The 9813-nt window shown below is 40.9% G+C and overlaps 1 long non-coding RNA gene across 2 annotated transcripts; it reads right to left on the reverse strand.

The window, feature by feature from the left end:
• Nucleotides 1-6060: 6060 nt before the first annotated feature.
• LOC124684264 lies at nucleotides 6061-7948 on the reverse strand. Of its 2 annotated transcripts, XR_006996967.1 has the most exons (5): nucleotides 7870-7948; nucleotides 7602-7714; nucleotides 7215-7415; nucleotides 6957-7088; nucleotides 6061-6152 (listed from the first exon to the last, which is right to left on the reverse strand). It is a non-coding gene; the product is annotated as an uncharacterized LOC124684264 (long non-coding RNA). The 2 variants fall into 2 exon arrangements; XR_006996968.1 differs by lacking the exons at nucleotides 6061-6152; nucleotides 6957-7088 and having other exon boundaries at nucleotides 7169-7415.
• Between the last annotated feature and the right edge of the window lie 1865 nt (nucleotides 7949-9813).

The raw sequence follows: 9813 nt of genomic DNA on the forward strand, positions 1-9813 counted from the left end.
TTCTGCTGTTTCTTTTCTGTTTTTTTGTGTTTTTAAGTTTTGAATATTTTTAAATTTTGAACTTTTTTTCAAACCTGATTTTTTCAAAATTTGAACATTTTTTAGATTGGAAAATTTTTCAAATTGGAATAAATTTTGAACATTTTTTAGAATGAAACCTTTTTCAAAAATTCGATTTTTTTCCAAAATTTGAACATTTTTCGAAAATGAACATATTTTAATTGTGAACATTTTTCAATTATGAACGTTTTTTGGATATGAACGATTTTTAGCTTTGAACAATTTTCGTTTTGAACACTTTTCAATATTTGAATTTTTCAAATTTGAAATATTTTCAAATTTGAACTTTTTCGGTTTTGAACAAAAATAAAAATAAAAGGAAACAAAAAATAAATTAGAAAAAATGAAAAAAGAAAAAAACAGAAAATGAAAATGAAAACGAAAAAATAAAGAAAAAAAGTGAAACTGGGCCAGGCCCAATACCCGACCAGGGTGTGCGGTGCCTGGTAGGCACCGACCTGGTCGGTGTATAGGATTTCCACACCAGGAGCTCCATGTGAGCTGCAATTACATCTGGGCATTCCTCAGGCCGGGCCGGGTTTTGGGCCAGGCCCGAAAAAGCCCGAACCTAAATTCCCATGCCCGAGCCGGGTCCGGCCTGACCTTCAGGCTTACAAATCGAGCCCGAACCCGGCCCGAACAAAGAAAAGCCTGGCCCGGCCCAAACTAGGCTTAGGTCGCGTTTTTTGCAAGCCCGAGCCTGGCCCGACCCGACGTTCGGGCTCCGAAATCAGGCCCGAACCCGGCCCGACATGCAAGCCCGACCCGGACCGGCCCGGGATTTTCGGGCCGGGCTGCCCATGCCCAGTTGTAGCTGCAATCGTAGTCGTATGCTGGAGCCTGGACGCGCGGGCAAAGGGCAAAGAAAATAATGCTCTTTCGGGCACGGGGTACTGTGCAACGACGTGTGCCCTACGTGCGACAACGCCGACAATGATAGCCGCATTTTGGTTACTCCCTCCGTCTTCAAATAAGTGGATATTTAGCTCTAAACTTTGTCCACAAAAGAGTGTACTCCTATCTTCCAATGCACTTTAATTGTTTCTCTCTTATCGCACCGAAATTAAACCCAATAATATTAAGCACATGTTCTCTTTGTTTTCTACATGCACTTAGTTCATTGATGATGAAAGAATTAAAGAGGAGAGATGTATCTTCCCAATGCATTTTTACTCCACTACATAATTTATTTTGAAATACCCGCATGTATACTTATTTGTGGACGGAGGGAGTACTCGGGAAGGCACTTTTCTTATGCATCGGAGAGGGAATACCGTCTTACTGTTTGGTTGCATGCCGATAAGTATTTCTGCCTTGCTGGTGCAACGTACACCCATTGGTTGCACACATGAACCAACCTACTATGGTATCCTCTTATCTTATACATTAAAGTGGTAAGATTATCCAGCAGCGTTGACTGAATAAAAACATATTTAGCACATTCGGTTTATTAAAATGGGCTGGTAATACACATCATAAAGTTATCCTACTGGGCGATGTATTAGGATGTATCACTAGTTTATTACACTAGAGGTTAGTATATACTAGATTTTGATGTGCGCCTTGGCGCACGATCCCGTAGAGTTTGTGTCAATCTTCATATTATATATACTTGTAAACACCAATGATAATCAAGCATTAACGGAGTTTGCTAGGCAAATTGACAGCCATGGAGAGCCAAATGAGAAACCAGCGATCCTCTCTTTATATTAAATATATATTTCCTATAGGTATAAATACATGATTCTGAGATAACAATAGTAAAACACAAGGGTCCCATGTAGGGCCATAAAGAAGTTGCAAGATGAAACATTAAAAAAAGGAGAAACAATGATCTCATATCACTACCTAGAACAGAACATATGAAATAGCTAGCATAGAAGGCAGATGTTCATAATAATATATAGACAACGCGTGGGAGTCATAGCCGTAGACCTCAAAATCACAATGGATTGAGTCATCTTCAGCTCACCCATAGTACCCAGAGAACTGCTCAACTTCGGTGAAGTCAGACCCGATGTCCCAGCCACATATGGATATGCTGATTAAAATCAACTTCGGTGAATGTTTGGTATTGTGTGCATAAGGGTAGAACATAGCTTCGGTCACAAATTGCCCTTCTCCAACAGCTCGGCTCTAGCACTTGGGGCATGGAAGCTATAGTTTCTCCATCATGGCTTTTAGCATGACGCCGGCAGCTATATTGATGGTCTCCATCGATTCCCTAGCATGGATTCTGACCTGACCTGAGTAGAAAAGGTACAGTAGTGAGGGCCCACAATAAGAATTTCGAGAATGCAACTTTGAAATTATGAAGTGACACAAATTCTAAGACCTAAAGCCCAGACTTACACGGTCAATTGACCAAGCTAATAATTGAATATTTCAAGATTACCAATATTCTAATGAGTTGCTAGCATTATTTTAGCTAGCTCTAAGCCTCTTACTTAATTCTTTATGCAACATAGGCCCTAAAGAATGTTTGTCTTGTCTCTAAGATGCAATAAGTATTGGGAGTAGATAGTTTTCTAACAACGATATGTACAACCATCGCTTATCAATACTAATTAGGGGCTTTCTCCCAAGGAAAATGAACTATGGTATTATCCAAATGGATTTCTGTGCTATTAGTATCTAAAGACCATTTAGAGCTAAAAGCAAGTGTGTTAGGTTGGTGACATGCTTCATACAATAAAATGAACTAAAAATCATGGCAAGCATCTCGGGAGAAACCGAATGAATTTAGTAATTTAGCATACAGTACGAGAGGTTTTCAGTAAAGCATGGCAGAGCAAAGGGATTATCTCGCCTTTAAGGATAGCAAGGTTTTCGATATATGGGTAGCCAAAATTATGATATATTTTTTCCTTGACCACTTTCAGGTGCAAGCAAATATTTTGTGGCTTCCCTTGGTTCCCAAACATGAACATGACCACAATGCATGTAGATGCATTATTGTTTCACATGCTTTCTCTTCTTTCATAGTACTGCAAAATAAAAGCACGTGCAACAACCTACTCTGCAAGTAATCATAGAAGCATGGCAGAGGAAAGGAATTATCTGCCTTTAAGGATAGCAAGGTTTTCAGTATATATGTATTTATACCTATAGTTTTCTAACAACGATATGTACAACCATCGCTTATAAATAGTAATTAGGGGCTTTCTCCCAAGGAAAATGAACTATGGTATTATCCAAATGGATTTCTACGCTATTAGTATCTAAAGACCATTTAGAGCTAAAAGCAAGTGTGTTAGGTTGGTGACACGCTTCATACAATAAAATGACCTAAAAATCATGGCAAGCATCTCGGGAGAAACCGAATGAATTTAGTAATTTAGAAGACAGTACGAGAGGTTTTCAGTAAAGCATGGCATAGCAAAGGGATTATCTGCCTTTAAGGATAGCAAGGTTTTCAGTATATGAGTAGCCAAAATTATGATGTTTTTTCCTTGACCACTTTCAGGTGCAAGCAAATATTGTGTGGCTTCCCTTGGTTCCCAAACATGAACATGACCACAATGCATGTAGATGCATTATTGTTTCACATGCTTTCTCTTCTTCCATAGTACTGCAAAATAAAAGCACGTGCAACAACCTACTCTGCAAGTAATCATAGAAGCCCTACCGGTGGCTAGCGATGGCCCACACGGACAAATTTTGAAAAGTTATAGTCGCAAGCAAAGTTTAATACTGTGATATACGAGCTGAGCTAGGTAGTGTATTTCTCTAGTTCAGAAAAGCCAGTACTATTTGCTATTACAGATTTTCCATATAAAGAGATACTCAAAGTAATGAAGATGCATTCACGGACATGAAGTTCAATGTGATGGATACAAATTCTCTAGATCCTTAATTGTTCAAAGCATAACATATAAAGAGAAACTACAGGATTTGGGTCACCAGCTGATGGCACAATACTCCAGAGAAAAGAAAGTAATATCCCAACTGAGCAACTCTAAGAATAACATGTGACCATTAGTTACAGCAAGTTGCTTGTAGCTAATCCATACATCAAAGAGACAACAAGGGCATATTTTATTCATATACTACTTCGGTTCACCACAAGACTCTTACAGGTCATATATTTAATAGCACATATATTCGTAGGGATGTGAATTCTACCAGAATACCAGATTAAATATGCAGTACATTTTATTCACTTAAATGGATAGGGGACTAACTTATTGCTTGAAAAAAATAATAGAACTCACCTTTTTGCTCTGATATAAGATCAACAGATTCCATCAAGGCCAACTAATAATTTGTAAATTGCAGTTCTAATCCAAATAAATGAGGAGATCTTCTATGCAGCTGCATAATCTTTATATCTCCTATTCTCTGTTGTGGATACGACAAGTCATGGCATATACAGACAGCTTCTGGACCATCCCCTTTTAAAAAATGGCAAGCATGTTTATTGAGATGCATAAGTAGAAAATAGAGTTCTCAAGACAATCCCCCATCGTCTCACCGGCCGACCTTGACCCTCGTTATTTTTGGGTCATATCTAGTATTCAGAGTTTGCCTCGATTTGGTACCGCTCGCGCAGCCCGCACCGAAACAGTGAACAAAATGCAATTGATCCAGCTAAATACACTTGACACTATCAAATAAGATACGCTTTTCTTTATAACCGTAAATAAGGGATCCTTGTACTACCTCACGAGGGACACCTCACATGCCTACCATATCCAAGTAATCCGATGTTCATGGACACTAATGCAGAAATCAGTAGCCAATGAGTGAAACACATAACCAATGGAGAACATTCATAAACTTCAATTAAAAAATATATGCATAGTTCGGAACTAAATAGCATATAGGGTCTAACATAACGGTATAAATCATGGATGCATGATTCTCCAAAACAGTAATTTCATAGAAAATAAACATTGGAATATAGAATGATACCTGCTATAGCGTTTGAGTAACAACAATTTAAATTTTTTGAAATGAAATGCCTAGTGCTTCAAATTAACATGTATCTCCATTCAAGCAAGTATACTCTAGTAATAATAGTATAAATATGCCATGAGATTTACGAACCAAAGAACTAAAAAAGAATCCGAGTGTCCGACACAACCATTATCATAGGCACTTCTTAACAGACATATTTCTTAAAATTACCACGGTACAGCTTAACAAATTATGCAACCGATTCAACTCACAAGGACTTCATGATACCAGGCTAAAAGGCTCTCCAATGTACCGCATATACAAAATCATACAGCTTAGTACCATATCCCATATTTCCAATTTTCTCTCGAAATGTTTCCTAGCTCCTAGTAACAGTACGCCAAGCACCACAAAGCCATGGACAACAGGAGGCCAAATGAATTTTCTTTATGAAAGGGTAGTGAACTAAAAATATAGAAGTGAATTCCACGGGACAGGAGGGGCGATTCAGAACCTGATGGGTCCCTATTGTTACTCTGAGGACAGGCGTGTTTGGGAGACCAGATACGCATCTTGAAGCAGATTGTCCTGACCTGAGATTGCAGATGCTACAATCGCAAATGTCACTCTTTTTCTTAAAATAAGGAACATCTGTAGAAAGGCAGAGGTAACTATGGTTGTCTTTCTGTGAAAGCTATTGATTTCCCCGACCCCTTCTCCTCCGATTAGTTCTTGTTCTCCTCCGAGAAGCACAACTTTACTTCACATCGAGTAGCCAACAATTTCAGTACGGGAACACTGATCTAGCATGATACACATCGAGTACGGGAACACCGATCTAGCATTGATATACATGTAAAGTGAGGAAACATAAGGTGTACGAGATAGGTACCTGCTGTTATCGACTACTATTTAGTTCATGGAGGAATTTACTTCTTGATTTTTTTCTCTTTCATCTCCTGGACAACATAAAAAATGGTAATCAAGAACAACTCGAAACACCAAAAACATGTCATTTACTTAGACCTTCTAGACAAATTATAAGAGTTAGATGCATATAGAAACTTTGGAATGGAAAACACAACCTCCTTGCTTCTGATTGCCATATGTCCCGGAGGAGGACCAGGCAGTACTTGTGATGGAAGAGCAACATATTTGACCCACCCAATCTTCAGCTCATAGTCGTACAACACCTAAGATAAATAATTTCAGTAAATTACAAGCAAAAGTAGAAGTAGTATTTCAAAAGTACGAACATGACACTATTTCAAGCTATCCTATGGCTACATCATGATTGCCACTACATGGAATGGAAATGCACAGTAACCTATCATTTAATCCTGGGCTGCCTGTCCTCCTGCTCTATTCATGAATTCAATAAACCCACAATGCTGTCTTTTGCTTTCTACATACGTTCAAGCTAGGTCACATTATCTTGACACTTGCAATAGGTTCAAACCGACCAAATGTACTCAAATGAAAATTCTAATCCACCTAACACCATATGGTACATATTGCACGGTTAAGCTAACCGTGATGCATATACACTTAAAATTATGTCTAGCCGGAACAAGAACGGCACAGAAAATAAACCTTAGGAGAGAGAGTGCCAACATATAAGTTTGTGGTTTGGGGATCGATGTCTCCAAATGAACCCGGTAACCTCCCACCGGAATCAGATTCATCCGTTAATTCATCAAACTGGCTAGAGTGATGCAGGTAAAAGTTCCAAGCATCGGTATACCATATACAAGGACAAACTACAAGAATTCTGAGAAAGAAATATGGGAAGCAATCACAAATTTATCCCGTCGCCTAGAAACCTATTTAAAACAATTTCTAGAAGTTTGCCAGCCATGATAGATTTCCTAACATTCTAGTCAACCAAGAGAATATTATAGCACACTGAATCTAACGATATAATCAAAATTGCCATCTGATTTATTTCATATGATGTCTAGTGGAATGAACCGAAAGTCGCATATACGAATACCCACCATGGAGGCGTCACCGCGTCGGCTGACACGTTCTTTTCTCGACGCTTTTTCTCCAACCTCAGTTCCTCCATGACATTATCTATTGCATGTGGCTTCCCTTTTTTCCTTTTCCTTTGGCCGCTCATCTTCCTTCTGCATGTCAAGGTAAATGATTAACCAAAGAACCATACTGAAAACTGAGGCAATCAATTCGCATATGCATCCCAACATCTTTCTGTGTCTCTCCTGAATGATGGTGGCAAAAAAGATGGAACATACCTGGATAAAATTATGCTATATATAAGATATGTATTATGCTCGGTTAGGTGCCTTCTTCTCCAATTCCTTGTCGGCTCCTTTTAACCAAACCAGCGACGCCTCGTCCTCCATGTAGCCACGCTGCTGATGCTCTGCAACCACCTGTCCTCGCTGAATCGGAGGCCTCGCGGAATCGTTGAGCGTGAGAGTTGCTTTGCTTATCTTTTCAAGTAGAAAGTAAATCTGTTCATTTCACTACATATGCATGTATTTCAAATAAACAAAGGTACAGAGCAAAATACTGCTACTTTTGATTAAATAAAGTAGAAATAAACATGAGTCAACTTGCATCTGAATAACATGGACAAACTAAAATCAGAATTAGAATGGGATTCAGTTGGAGCTTACATACAAATGATGTGGAAAACCCGGCCTATACTGATCCCTTTGCCTCCTCACGGTAGGAGGAACACTGTAAATGGCACCCAACGCTTGCTGGAGGACTCACGTTCTTGTCATACCTACCAGCAGTAACATGGAAAAATTTAGCCACAAGGAGTGGGGAAGGAGACAAGGAGGCCAAGAGGAGGGGGCAGCGCAGCAGCGACCGTCGGCGTGCATCACCCTGGCGAGCTCCCTCGGCACAAGTGGCACCCCCATAGCCAGGGTAATTTACCGACGAATCGTGCAGCAGCAGTAGCGCCATCGGCAGCCTCCTCCACGCCCCCATGGCCGCGCGAACTCGAGGAGAGGAAGAGGGCGGGGCGGAGCACAGCAGGGGAAACAACGGCGTGGAGGAGGGAGCAGCGCAGCAGCGATGGAGACGGGCTGGTGGAGCCCTCCATCCTTCTGGCGCCCATCGACGGCCTGGCGGCGCCTCCCCGCGCGCGTCGATGCGTGCCTGCTCGTCGCGGGGGTGCTGCGAGCGCTAGGGAGCTTGTCGACGGCCTGGCGGCGTCCTCCCCTGCACCCCATGCGTCCCATCGTCGTGGTCGTCCGTCCCCACTGTGTGCATGGCTGCGGCGGCCCGGCGGCGGAGGTTGCGGGTGGAAGAGGCGAGGACGATGGAAGGGGAGAAGCGACGGGGGCGGCGGCGGCTGCGGGGTTAGGGATTGGCTGGTGGATGCGTGCGGATTGGGGAGAGATGCTAGGGTTTTCTGTGGGATGCCTTTTATACCATCGTGGCCCAATCGCTGGCTCGAAACGAGACGAAGCAACCGGCCAGCCCTTGCGTGCCTAGTGGCGTGCGTGGATGGCCTGAGAAGGCCCCTATGGGGGGCATCTATTATATCTCTCAATACCATCTTGAAAAAAATTCATCATTTTTCTTCGAAAAGGAGTATCACCCCGGTCTGCATCACGATGATGCACACAGTCTTTTATTAAAAAAATCCAAGTTTAGTATTTGTGTTACAACTCATGCATCGCCCAGAATTGATACAAAAATCAACCAACGAAAAAAGCAAAATCTACTCCAAACAGCCATCAAAGTAGTCTCCTAGTATGACGCCAGCCAGCCTGCCACCAGATATCCTGAGCGACCATCTGGAGCAATGTGCATCCAGTAACCATAGTATCCCGCTGTCCCACCGGCGACAGGAAAGCCCAAAGCTGAACCCAATGTGACACCAAATGGATAACCTGCAAGAAATGAAAAGATTGTTTTTTGTTAAAGATAAAATCATTCCTGGCCCTCTATATAGACCAACATAAACCAGAAACTCGTCTATCTACTCCATTCAACCAATTACCAAATATATTAGTAACATTGGTTGGAGGTGGAAGATCATATGTGAAATTCACTGTACGCCAAAGAAGCTTAGCTAAATGACACTCAAAGAAAAGGTGTTGGATCGATTCCTCTTCTCCACAGAAGACACATTTCGTACACTCATTCCAATATCGTTTGACTAGATTATCTTTAGTCAACAGAACCTTATTACTCAAAAACCACATAAATATTTTTATCTTTAGGGGAATTTTAACCTTCCATAAGTACTTTCTCAAAAAAGGAGTATGATCACTCATAATATCCTCATACATCGACTTTACCGTAAATAATCCATTAGTTGTGAGATTCCATACAAAGCAGTCACTTTCATCACTCAAGTTTACCGTCACCAGTTTACGACATAATCGTAACCAAGATATCCATTTGTTACCATTCAACAGCCGTCGGAAACTAATATTCAGAGGAGTTTGTGCAAACACATGGGCTACTGTTACATTTTTGTGATGAACAATATTATATAAAGATGGATATTGCTGAGCTAAAGATACTTTTCCTAACCATATATCTTCCCAGAACCGTGTTTCCATGCCATTTCCCACTTTAAAATATCCTCTAGAGAAAAAATCTTCTTTAACCCCCATCAACCCCTTTCAGAAAGGAGAATCAGTGGGTTTAGCTTGTACCTCGGCTAAATTCTTTTGTCTTAAGTACTTGGCTTGTAGCAATTCTTGCCACACCCCGTCCTCATTCAGAAGTTTAAAAAGCCATTTGCTTAAGCATCTGTTTTTGATTTCGAGAATCTCAATACCTAATCCCTCTTGATCCTTAGGCCGACATACAATATTCCATTTCGTGAGTCTATATTGCTTTTTCTTATCGTCGGACTGA

This window comes from Lolium rigidum, chromosome 1 (assembly GCF_022539505.1).
Source record: "Lolium rigidum isolate FL_2022 chromosome 1, APGP_CSIRO_Lrig_0.1, whole genome shotgun sequence".
Classification (NCBI taxonomy): Eukaryota; Viridiplantae; Streptophyta; class Magnoliopsida; order Poales; family Poaceae; genus Lolium; species Lolium rigidum.